Raw genomic sequence first — 11,721 nt, forward strand, 5'->3', positions numbered from 1 at the left:
GAATTAAACGAACGCATCTTAATTAATTGATTATTGACCTTCCCAGCGGGCATATGACCGACCTTCAACGTTGAAATTTGGTTGAAATTAGGTCAGTTGTTTGTTCAACGTTGAAACAACGTTGAAACAACGGTGAATGGTAAACGGTTGAAAAAGGTTAATAAAATGCTTAAAAATCAACGTTGAAATTTGGTTGAAATAACGTCAGTTGTTTGTTCAACGTTGATTCAACGTTGAAACAACGTTGAAACAACAGTGAAGTAAATGGTTGCAGAGAGACAATAAAATAATGTTTTATAATATGTGAATCATTCAGAAAATAAATTTAAAAACTTATTTTATAAAATTGATGACATTATAAAAAAAAATGTAACAAATAATTGAATATACAGGTAGCGACGTAATCTCGCGAGATTACACGAGATTGGACTGTTTTAACGGCTGTCTTCGAGATCTTGCGTATCACACGAGAAAATGCTTCAGAGAAAGAAGAGGTAAGGAAATATAAGTCAATGTAAACGCATAAAGTTATTTTATTCGCATATACAAAGTGGTATGACAAAAAAGCACGATGGCAAATCGGGTTTTTTTCTGTTAGTTGCGAATGTATTCGTTATAGTAGTTAATTTGCTAGTCCACGGGATGTTCCCGCCGAAATTGGACTTCGTTATTATGAATATTAATAAATTAATATGAGGTGTGTTTTTATCAACTTAACCACTTGGTGGTTTTTGCTTCAGAAAAGCAACTAGTTATAAATGTATGGGCTTTTTTGGACAACTTCGGTGAAAAAGTGTTGATTTCGTTGTTCAGTCAGCGTAACTTATATCCGAGAGGTCTTACAGGCGCCACAGACACCTATCAGCCTTTTGTAAGGAGGAGCAGCTCGAGAGTGCGGTGCGGTCAGTGTAAGCTGCTTAGTTTCTCAAATTCATATTACTGATAAAGTGTTAAAACTTAGATGAGATGTTGGTGTTTTATGGCTCACGAATTCGCAATAACGGATACGTATAGCAGTTCGTGTTAATGACATTAATCCAAACTTATTGATGACGTGATAACATGGGCGTCGAATCCAATATTAATCATGCTGAGGTTTTCTCGACGGGGAAATGTGTATAAATGCAGTTATAAAATTAAAAGGGACAAGATAGTCGACGTGACCCTCATGTTTCCATGGCAATCAGTCAATTACATGTTGCGCTTATGACGCTCACCTGCGGTCATTCGCGCAGTATCCATGATGATTTTAAGCGGCATGAAACACTTCAGTTAACTCCTTTGTACGAAAATATCATGTCGTGTAAGTTGGCATGTTCTATTCGAATTGAAATACATTGTAACGGTGTAATTTTGCTTACTTGTTGAATAGTTAGCAAGTTTTAATGGAAATAGAAAATATTGGTTATCTAGACAAATATGCTCTTGTTTTTAGTATATTTTTATAACTCTTTTGTAATGTCTTCGTTATCAGAGCCCTTCAAATTAGAAAAGTGAGGATGATCTTGTCAATGCTGAGATTTTCATGCATCAGCAGCCACTACATCTGGATCAGGTAATATTGTGTTAACCCCGCTATTCTACAATATTTACTTAAATGCAGTATGCAAGTATATGTATTCATGTTCTGATAAAGTCATTATAGAATTCTCTTCCAATATTGCACTAATTTTACTTTTTTATATTTTGTCAAGATTGAACAAGAAACAGACAGCAAGGGTTGTCAGATCAGAAACAGAATGACACACAAACACAAGAAACTTCACAGGTGAGAATTGAGAGTGGCTTTTTAAAAACAACTGCTACTTGTTTCTCAAGACTGGTTTATCATTGTCATTAGGAAAATATAAGAAACTAATTTAGGATACAATGGTTACTTTTCAGCACAGCAATTAATTTCTTTTGTATGCCACTATTCCTTCTACAGTATGTAGGCCTACATATTTCAAACACTTTGTTTTCAGTAGACAGAGACAAAAGTTAATCCAGTTTTCAGAGTGGATGGTGATGCAAGTTTTATAGAGGCTTCATATTGACAGAAAAAAATGGGTCTTTGTGGAGGTGTATTTGACAGCATTTATTTGTTCTTATCTTTATGTATTATGGCTTTAATCATAATTTTTTTAATTGTCAATGAGCTACCACCTACCCTGGTAATGCACCACCAAGATACCATGTTGTAATAGAAATCCGTAATTTACCATTTCTTTTTTGTGAAGCGTCTCCCCTAAAACCTTACAATGCATATTTGTTTTGTAATCAGATCAAATTCTACTAATCCTAATAATTAAGATGCAGTGTTTTGTATTTCACAATTTATGTTTTCTTTTTAAAAGGGGCTATGACTTGTTTTTATTTTATAATGTGTTTTAAATTGTAGGCAGATCAACATGCAATTTGAAGACGTGTGATAAAATACAGAGAGGTGAAGTAGTGTGTCTTTCCAGATGCCCAAATCATTCCCCCTTAAAAGGTAATGAATAGTGTTATGACAAAAAATTTAAACATTCTTAATTTCTTTAAAAGTTGTACTTGGGCCACAGTTTTCTGTATTTCTAACCAAAAGATTACATTTATATTTCTATACTAATGAAATTTGTTTTTCTTTTTCCAAACTTTATCAAATGCAATGATCGCTAAGATGAGCCTGAAGAGGAGATTTGGGAAGATGCTGTTTCGTAAGTCGCTTTGCCAGATCACCTGTGGTAAGTTTGTAAAACATGTATTAAAAATAGGATTAGAACATCTCCTAATCAAAAGTTTTTGATCAGGTCGGGATGTCTGCTAACAAGATGCCTTGCTGGTCTGGGCGAGTTTAAAGGCTTACACAGACAATCCAGAAGTTCTGAAGTCCATCTTCGATTTCATTGGTAAGGGACTACACAAAAGGCTGTTTGACCCACACGTAAAGCAACCTGTCAGTGTTTGCTTTGTTAAGCATCTCTTTTAGGGGTGTTGAAAATATAAAGTTAATATCACTTAAGCATTCAGTATTGGATTCATTTGTAACCACATCGATCAGAAGCACCATTCACTACCATAGTATTCTTTATCCTACTATGTAAGTCAATGGTGCTTCTGGTCAGTTTGGTTGCAGACATTCTTTAATAAATCGTTGTGTTCATCAGGACGATTTAAGGTGTAGAAACATCTCAGCAACCTCAGTTGTTGCAAAGGGTCTGAATATGTATAATGTAAATATGATGTTTTCTTTTTTCATACATTTGCAAAAGTTTCTAAAATTCTGTTTTTACTTTGTAAAAATATCTAAACAATTACAGTATCATGCAACAACATAAAATTGAAAGTGAAAGGTGTATGATTTCTGAATGGACTGTAGATGATCTTAATTGAACCTCATTGTCATCTTCGTAAACACAACAGCTTTGTTCCTTCATCAGATGGCTATGCAATGTTTCAAGTCAGACTATCAAAGAAAACGCATCTTGCCCTGATGTGCAATAACAAGATTTTTTTGTACATGGGCTAAAATGCAGCATTTTTTGAAAATTAAATATCTTGTGTTTTTTTCCCTCCTTAGATGCTGTCATCATATTAAGTACAGCATGAGCCAGAATAGATGGGTGGTGGTGGCCATAAGAAGACTGTCAACTAAACCAACAACAAAATTCATATTTGCAGTTTTTCTTGAATAAAGTTTTTCTATTCAGATTAATAAAATGACTTTTAAACTTAATTTGGTTTTATATTTTATGATTTTATTATATATTTAGAAAATTCCACTTCTGCACTACTAACTGGAAACCTAACTGTTTGAAATAATGTGTTTTATCCATAAAAAAATATTTTTAACAGCTGCTTTCATGTTTATTTGGAAAGGGTAGGCACCTGCCATTTTATTTGTCCACATTTAAACTTTACCTTCCTTAAGTGTTTAGTTTTATGAATGGGGTTGTACTGTAAGTTATGCGTAGCAAGTTGCATTCATATGATAATTGCACTAAAAAGGACACGTTTACAGTAAATCATTTAGTGAGTATTGCAGTGTAAAGTAAAAATCTATATTTAGTGTTAAAAACAACAAGGAAATAGAAGGTTGAAATTGCGTCATGATATCAACCATAATTCACCTATGTTGAAAGTGTGACGTTGAAACAACGTCGTGATTTCAACGTTGAAATTTTTTGCAAAACCGAAAGGTAATCCAACGTTGATTCAACGTTGGTACCTGACGTTGATTCAACGTTGAATCAACGTTGAAATGCCGACTGGGTTCAATTGATTTTGTCAGTAATAATATGGCAGAATGATTTGACATTATCTCATGTCAAACGCTATAAGTGTATTATTAGACGTGTATCATAAGTGTATTATTTTAAACACTTTTGTTTTATTAGAAAAGGTATTATTTTATAAATCAGTCAATGAAGTATGCTAAATGATATTACGATCAGAAAAATAATATGTGAACATTTAGCTGACTTATTGACTAAATGTATTATAAAATTAATGCAGTCTATTATGTATCAAAATATCATATAACCCTTATTTTCTTCAAAAGGTTAACAAAGATTTTGTAACCTTGGTATTTTTAGTAAAACAATATAAAAATGTTAATCTGTCTGACAAAACAAAGAGTGGTCGGTGGCTCAACGGAGTCAGCAATGAGTGACAGCGAGTCGGAAGACGAGTGGTCCCAAAGTTCCCCTTACGAAAATTAACCATGGTTTTATTGTGGTAAAAGTGTAGTAACCATGGTTTTTGGTGTATTGATTACTATCAGCAAAACCATGGTTTTACTACACTAGCATAGTTTAACTATGATTTTTGAAAACCATGGCTGTCAAAACCATCCCAGGTAGCCAGTGCATTCGGGCCAGATCCGGCTGAGTGTCGGCGCACACGGCTGTGTTCTGGCTGCGGCTTACCAGCATTAAGCCAGCACTGGCCCAGCAAAAGTTGCCAGATTCGGCTAGGCTGTGGATATGCGGATTTGGTCCGATTTTGGCTGACAAATGGCATATTTTCCACATATTGGCTTTCACATTTCACGTTTGTTTTAATAAAAATATATTAATTTAACAATTGATATGCATATAATTGTTTCTATTTAATGTTTTGATAATTGTTTTTAGTATTCCTGATTAATGGTAGCCTATGTCAATAAGTGAAAAGTAGTGTGAGGAAAAGTTAAGCTCAGAAATTTTTCCCTAATAAAATAAGGGAAGGGGAGAAGCATATTTTAATGTTAAGAATAGGTTTGTAGAGGCATAAAGTGCCATTAGCCTATTGAATGTAAGTATCTGGGCAATTAAGTTTATCCTGAAATATTTTCTATGTATGTAATATTTCAAAAAACACATATTGTATTAATTAATGGTCAAATACTAAATTGAGATTTTATAAAAACATTTTATAAGCTGTAAACCTTGTCAATTTGTTTACTTTATTACAACTACAATTTTTCAGCCCTTTTCCAGAATTTGAACTAATTTGATCATAAAGATTGATCTATTTATAATTTATCGATTACAATTTTTAGACAATTAAAGCTGGTTAAAGGAACTTTTATTTTGGAAAAAGAACTGCTGCTGTTTCAAGACATGCGCACTAGCTGCGACATCTAGTGACGACATTTACCGGGCTTTAACGGTTGTAGCTGCATGAAGTCTGCTGCAATTTCTCTGAGGTAAGACTTTTTGGAAGTTATTTAACATAATTTTAATGCTTAAAATATTTATACTCTGCACATATTAGATATATGTAAACTTCATTTAAAAGAAGGACAAACTGGTGTGACTGATATAGTATACGTAATTATTTAAATGACCACAATCCCACTTCAACAAATATGTAAATTAGCATTTGAATTTATTATTAAAATACTGAAGTCTTTCTAGATAAATTTGAGTAGAAAATCGATTTTTATAATTTATCTGAGAAGGAGAATTCGGACATAAGAAATGAACTCTGCTCAGTTTAATGAACTTACTTAAACAGTAATATTTCGTTTAGCATAACAAACAAATAATATTTCGCAACTCATAAAACTGGTCTGAGGATTTGCCTCAGCAGTCTATGCAGCAGGCGGGAGTAACTGAGGGATCGTGAAGCTATTCTGCTAAACACTCTTAGCCACCTCAGCCAGTTCCGCTATTATACAGCTGACTGAGGTAATTTTTTTTTACCATGGTATAACTTTGTCTGGTACAGAAAACGTTTTAATTTCACAGAATAGAGAGCATTGCAGCTACAGGACACAGCTAGTAGTTAAACTTCTTTACTTAAAGTGCACCTGCAGTAAAAATATTTCCACCTCACTGTTGCACAACATTATAACCGATTTCATCTATTGAAAGATACTTTGTAGAAAATGAGTGAACCTTAATTATGTAATTATTACTTAACATTTTGTATCTATGATCTGTCTGTCTGTTATACAACTTAACAACTTATTGTGATTGTTTTTGTCACATTTAGATTTCTCAAGATCATCAGTTTGGACAGAATTCATTTGAAGAATTAATGTAAGTAAAAGTACAATATTGGACGGGGCATGGATATTTCTTGGGAATCAGTTTTGTTGCATTGTTAATGTCAGGACTGTCTGAGGGGTCAATTGGGGCCAGAAGTATGATAGGGATTTGTTTAGGGCTACAAATATATATTACAAATAACAAGTCTTTATAAGTCTTTACATTAAGTAGTCTAAACTAAACTTTGATATGTAAACGTTGTTATGTAAACTATAATAACAAGATATTTTATTAGATCACAATTCCAGTTTATGGATTTGGCATTTGCAGTCATTTTGAAAAATAAATATAATGGTAGAGAAAACACAATTATCTGTGGATGTGTGTGATTAAGAGTAAGGAAAACTTACTTTTTTATATAATTGAAAATCTCAAAACAACCCTTAAAAACCAAATTGAGTTCTCTTTTGCTGCATCTTGCAAATATTACAATTTTAAATAGGCAAGGCTTAAAAAGGTATAAAAATAATAATGAACTTTCTCGATAATACAACACTGGCACAATTGGGCATGTAACCGTTTTTTTTTTACCTTAGTGGTGTGCCCTTATTCTAGTACTTATGTTTCTAGTAGCTATGTTTACATGCAACCAATTAATCAGTTTGTAATCGTATTGATGGCTCAATCGTATTAAAAAGCCGTCATGTAAAAACCTTAATCAATACGATTGAGGTAGATTGGATGCAAATTTGAATCGTATTGAAAGGGGTGGTGTAGTCCAATCTGTGATCCGATCAGCAGGAGAAAAGTATGCATGTAAATGCGTGAATCGAAGTATTTTGTCGGATGCAAAAATACATTGTGCATGTGCACAGAAAATTTGTGCTCAAGTTCACGTCGTATATTTACCTCTTATTTGCTTTGGTTTGGCTTTGGGGTGGCATTGCCAAGTCCTCTCTTTTTTTCGTTCAGATTTGGGCTACTGTTTAAACTGTCTTTGCGAGTTGTTTTTTCTGCGGGTCAGATATGAAAGGATTTTGTTCATTAGTTATTGGTATTTGGGCTGTGATAAGTCATTGGGATGCTTTTGGGCTAATTTTGAATGTCCATGGGGATGGTTTTGATATGTGAAGCTGCCAACCCTGGCTGTGCGCTTGCACAGATGTTCGGTTTATATAAAATGTACATGAAAACAAACATTTTGAGGTGCAAACATTTAAACATGTTTAGGGTGCATGTAAACTGTATTGTTGTAACCTTTCATCGGATTAAATTCAGTCGGATTGACAAAATTTTGTGCATGTAAACATGGCCCTTGTGATGACAGTTTGTTCGAGGATAAGAAAACTGCCATCTAGGGTTTCAGAACGAAGCAAGAGCCATCAATATTATATATGTATTGTATGTTTATGTATATATATACATTAGCAAGTAAATGTAATGGTTTTCTGAATAAATATACATAAATAACATAATGTGTCTAAAAATATTACACAAGAAATTCAGATCTTTCATGTGTTTTTCAGAGCACTAGCAGGTTCCAATAAAGGCTGGAACAGAACAGACAGAAAAGGTACAGTATACTTTCTTTCCATGTCCGCCTTGCCCACGCACACATCCGTACCGCTTTAAAAAGTATATATTATTTACAGGACATTCACAAATTTAGAAAAAATGAAGAAAAGTAGCGGCTCCACCACTGCATTGAATATACTGTTCTGTATGAGTGTGCAACTCAGCGTTCCCACAACGCGCACGCTTGACATTTGTTCCTCAGACATGAGGGCTCGCGAAGCACGCACACAGCACGCAGTCAACACATGCGTGATCACTAAACTAAGTTTTCTTTCTTGTTTAAGTGAACATAAACAGCTAGATGTGTCAGTATCAGTATATTAAAGCAGTGCAGTCTTAAAGCTGTTCTGGGTCTTAAAGTGACAATAGCCTACTGCTTTCTGTGTCAGAAATGTTCTTTCCACCCAAAAATGAAAATCACTCACTTTTTTTAACTGAACAACTTTTGCAGCTGCACATTTAATTCATACAGTGAGGACTGTGCAGTGTTTTGTGTGTATTTATTGCTAATGTTAAATCATAGATTCTAATAACTAATATTTTTACATTTAATACAGATGCCTGAAAAGTAAAACAAGATGAGTATAGTGTTATGATAAAAAAAAAACATTTGGTTGCTTGTCAGTAGCATTGTTGTAGTGACAGCCAAAATACATCGGCCTAGGGCTGGGCAATATGGCAAAAATCCATATTGAACGATAATGATATATATTTCGATGTAAGTTGTTAATGCTTCCAGCTTTAAAACAGTATGCCAACAATGACTGAAGCCACAAAAATAAGAGGGTTCATTTATATTTTAATCTGCGCCTCGTCAGTTTTTTAGCTAGCCATACCACTTCCATATAAAGGAATTCGTGCTACCTTTTTGTCCACAATTTATCATCTTTGGATATTCGTTGCCACTTCCACTCATTTTTGTTTAGTTTTTTTGCTGTTGTGTCGAGTTTGCAAAGTAGGAAATGGACTTTGTACTACTCATGTGTATTACATATAGGCCAATGTATTTTGGCTGTCACTACAACAATGCTACTGAAAAGCAACCAAATTTTTTATATTTCCTCTTAATCATAATACTATACTCATCTTGTTTTACTTTTCAGGCATCTGTATTAAATGTAAATATATTAGTTATGAAATTGTCTGTCAACATGATTTTAACATGAACCTTAGCAATAAATACAAATAAAACACTGCACAGTCCTCACTGTATGGATTAAATGTGCAGCTGTGAAATTTATTCAGTTAATAGTAGTGAGGGGTTTTCATTTTTTTTGTGTAATGAACATTGAACACTCAAGACAGCTTTGAACACCCAAGACAGCTTTAAGACGGCACTGCTTCAATATACTAATAAACATACAGCTGTTTATGTTCACTTAAACAAGAAAGAAAACTTAGTGAGCCCTCGTGTCTGAGAACCATATACGAGCTATACATGCTGGTAAACAGGCACGTCACCTTGTGGAAACGCACAGTCGCACACTCATACAGTACAGTATATTCACTGCAGTGGTGGATCTGCTAATTTTCTGTTATGTTTTCAGTTGATAAGATGTGCTTTTTGATTACTGAAATTTAATTTAACCAGAATCCAGAATAAAACGAAAAACACGGAATTTGAGAAAAAATTTAACTGAATCTGGGGATTACAATGTTAATCAATGAAGCTATAAGTCTTCCAACCTAAAGTACCTGTCAATGTTTTTGAAGCAGAATAGCTTGTAGGTAACATTTAACCCTGGAGAACCCACGGGTCAAATGTGGCCAATGTTAATTGATTCTAAGAGAAGGGTTCTTGGGTTCTCCAGGGTTAAACTAACATGCTTGCATTTACCTAATTAAATAATTTTGTTTCTTTTCAAGAATCTGTCAGAAGAAATTCAACTACTGTTCGTGCACCAGATGGTGAAGTAGAAAAGTTCGTAAAAACTTCTGCAGCTTGCATCTGACAGAGATGCAAAAAGAATAAGAGAGCGGGCCTGAAAACAAGCAAATTCAAGGTATTTCAATTGTTGTTAAAGGGATAGTTCAATAGATATTCTTTCATCATTTACTCATCCTCATGTTGTTCTAAATCTGCATGATTTTTTCTGATGAACACAAATTAAGATGTTTTGCGTAATGATGGTAAAAACACAGCACATTGTAACCATTGACTTCCATAGTAGGAAAAAGTATTTTGAAAGTATTGTGATATATGATGAAGAAAATATTTTGATAAATGATGGTTAGCACACAGGTGACGGTACCCATTAAATTCCATCATATTTTTTTATTCCTTCTATGGAAGTCAATGGTTACAATCTGCTGTGTGTTTACCATCATTCCTTAAAAATATCTTCTTTTGTGTTCATCAGAAAAAATTCATACAGGTTTAAAGGTAGGGTAACACATTTTGAAAAATGCTAACGGTAGCCGCCTAGTAATGAAATCACGATCCCACCCTTAAGTCAAATCGCCATCCAAAGTCACGCCTCTTTCAAAACACATGAACATGCACAGATCAGACGGTCACATTTCATGTCTCATTCACCAGTGAGAAAACTTTGCAGTACAAAATGAATAACACTTCCAAAATAACCAACATAAACAACTGGTTTATATCAGAATTAGTTTAAGCACACGTTCGGTTGTGTAGACGTAGTAACTATATCGTTATGCTAATCCGTAAACGAACACAAATTTCATAAGCAACACAATGTTTCATCAAAGTAGAATATCTGAATCCATCTCAATACAAACATATCGCGTACCTACCTTAAAACCAAAATAAACAACGACCCTTTCAGACCCTTTGCCTCCTGCAGCTGTTTGCATCTCGTGCTAAAGCAGTAAAGTTACAGATGTTAATTTGGGTTTTTGCTCTTGCTGATCCAGGCAGTTTTTGCTGTTGTTGTTATAAAAGATGCCTTTCGTTTTGTGGCTCCTGTACAGGTTGTCAATTCAGCAAAAAAGTTTGCTTTTCTTGCTGTTTACAGACAGGAGGTGAGCGCACGTGAAAACGCATCTTAATACCAAGTGTAAACAGCCTCTTAACCAGCATAACTAAAAATCTTTCAGGATCAAATCTGTTACCCTACCTTTAAAACAACATGAGGATGAGTAAATGATGACAGAATTTTTATGTTAGGGTGAACTATTCCTTTAACATTTACCCAATTTAACATTAATGCCTTCAGTCTATCTGATGAAGTAACCATGAGTCATTTTCTGTTCCCCCTCTTATCTCTTTTCTCTCAGTCTTTCCTTCTTTTAGGGTACACTTGAGGAGTGTCCAGATGTTTATTAATGTTTTATTAATGTAATGTTATGTTTCAAATAAACATGTAAACATACTGTATATTTTTCTTTCTTTTTTAAACACCTACAGTAAAGTGTGACACTTAACACATTAAAAGCATCACAAACATTGAGGATAGAACTTCTAGGGCCAGATTTACTAAGCGCTTGCGCCAGCGTAAACCATCATTTTGGCGGTAAATAGCGATGTCGGAATTTACTAAAGACGCGCAGTGGATCATTAGCGCTGAAAAGGTGTGGTCTAGTTCTTTTTGCGACTGACCTGATTGCATATGCATTTCTAGGAGTTTCCCTTTCAGACGCAAACATTTTGGGAGGAGACTATTTAAATGATTCACGCAACGCGATTTACTAATGTTTGCGCATGTGTTATGTATGGCATTTGCGCGACTATTTAACGCCGAAA

At 34.2% G+C, this 11,721-nt stretch overlaps 2 long non-coding RNA genes across 6 annotated transcripts; both read left to right on the forward strand.

Annotated features, from left to right (window-relative positions):
* Positions 1-345: 345 nt before the first annotated feature.
* On the forward strand, positions 346-3,679 carry LOC135733048 (uncharacterized). Of its 5 annotated transcripts, none has more exons than XR_010526873.2 (7): positions 346-494; positions 1,475-1,555; positions 1,695-1,768; positions 2,381-2,473; positions 2,642-2,705; positions 2,772-2,870; positions 3,542-3,679. It is a non-coding gene; the product is annotated as an uncharacterized lncRNA (long non-coding RNA). The 5 variants fall into 5 exon arrangements; XR_012335140.1 differs by lacking the exon at positions 346-494 and adding an exon at positions 867-902; XR_010526874.2 differs by lacking the exon at positions 346-494 and adding an exon at positions 879-908 and having other exon boundaries at positions 2,642-2,709.
* A 1,786-nt stretch (positions 3,680-5,465) lies between these two features.
* Positions 5,466-11,380, forward strand: LOC135733047 (uncharacterized). Its single transcript, XR_010526869.2, has 5 exons — positions 5,466-5,650; positions 6,442-6,488; positions 7,964-8,010; positions 9,879-10,015; positions 11,256-11,380. It is a non-coding gene; the product is annotated as an uncharacterized lncRNA (long non-coding RNA).
* The last annotated feature ends 341 nt before the right edge of the window (positions 11,381-11,721 follow it).

This window comes from Paramisgurnus dabryanus, chromosome 15, assembly GCF_030506205.2.
Source record: "Paramisgurnus dabryanus chromosome 15, PD_genome_1.1, whole genome shotgun sequence".
Taxonomy (NCBI): domain Eukaryota; kingdom Metazoa; phylum Chordata; class Actinopteri; order Cypriniformes; family Cobitidae; genus Paramisgurnus; species Paramisgurnus dabryanus.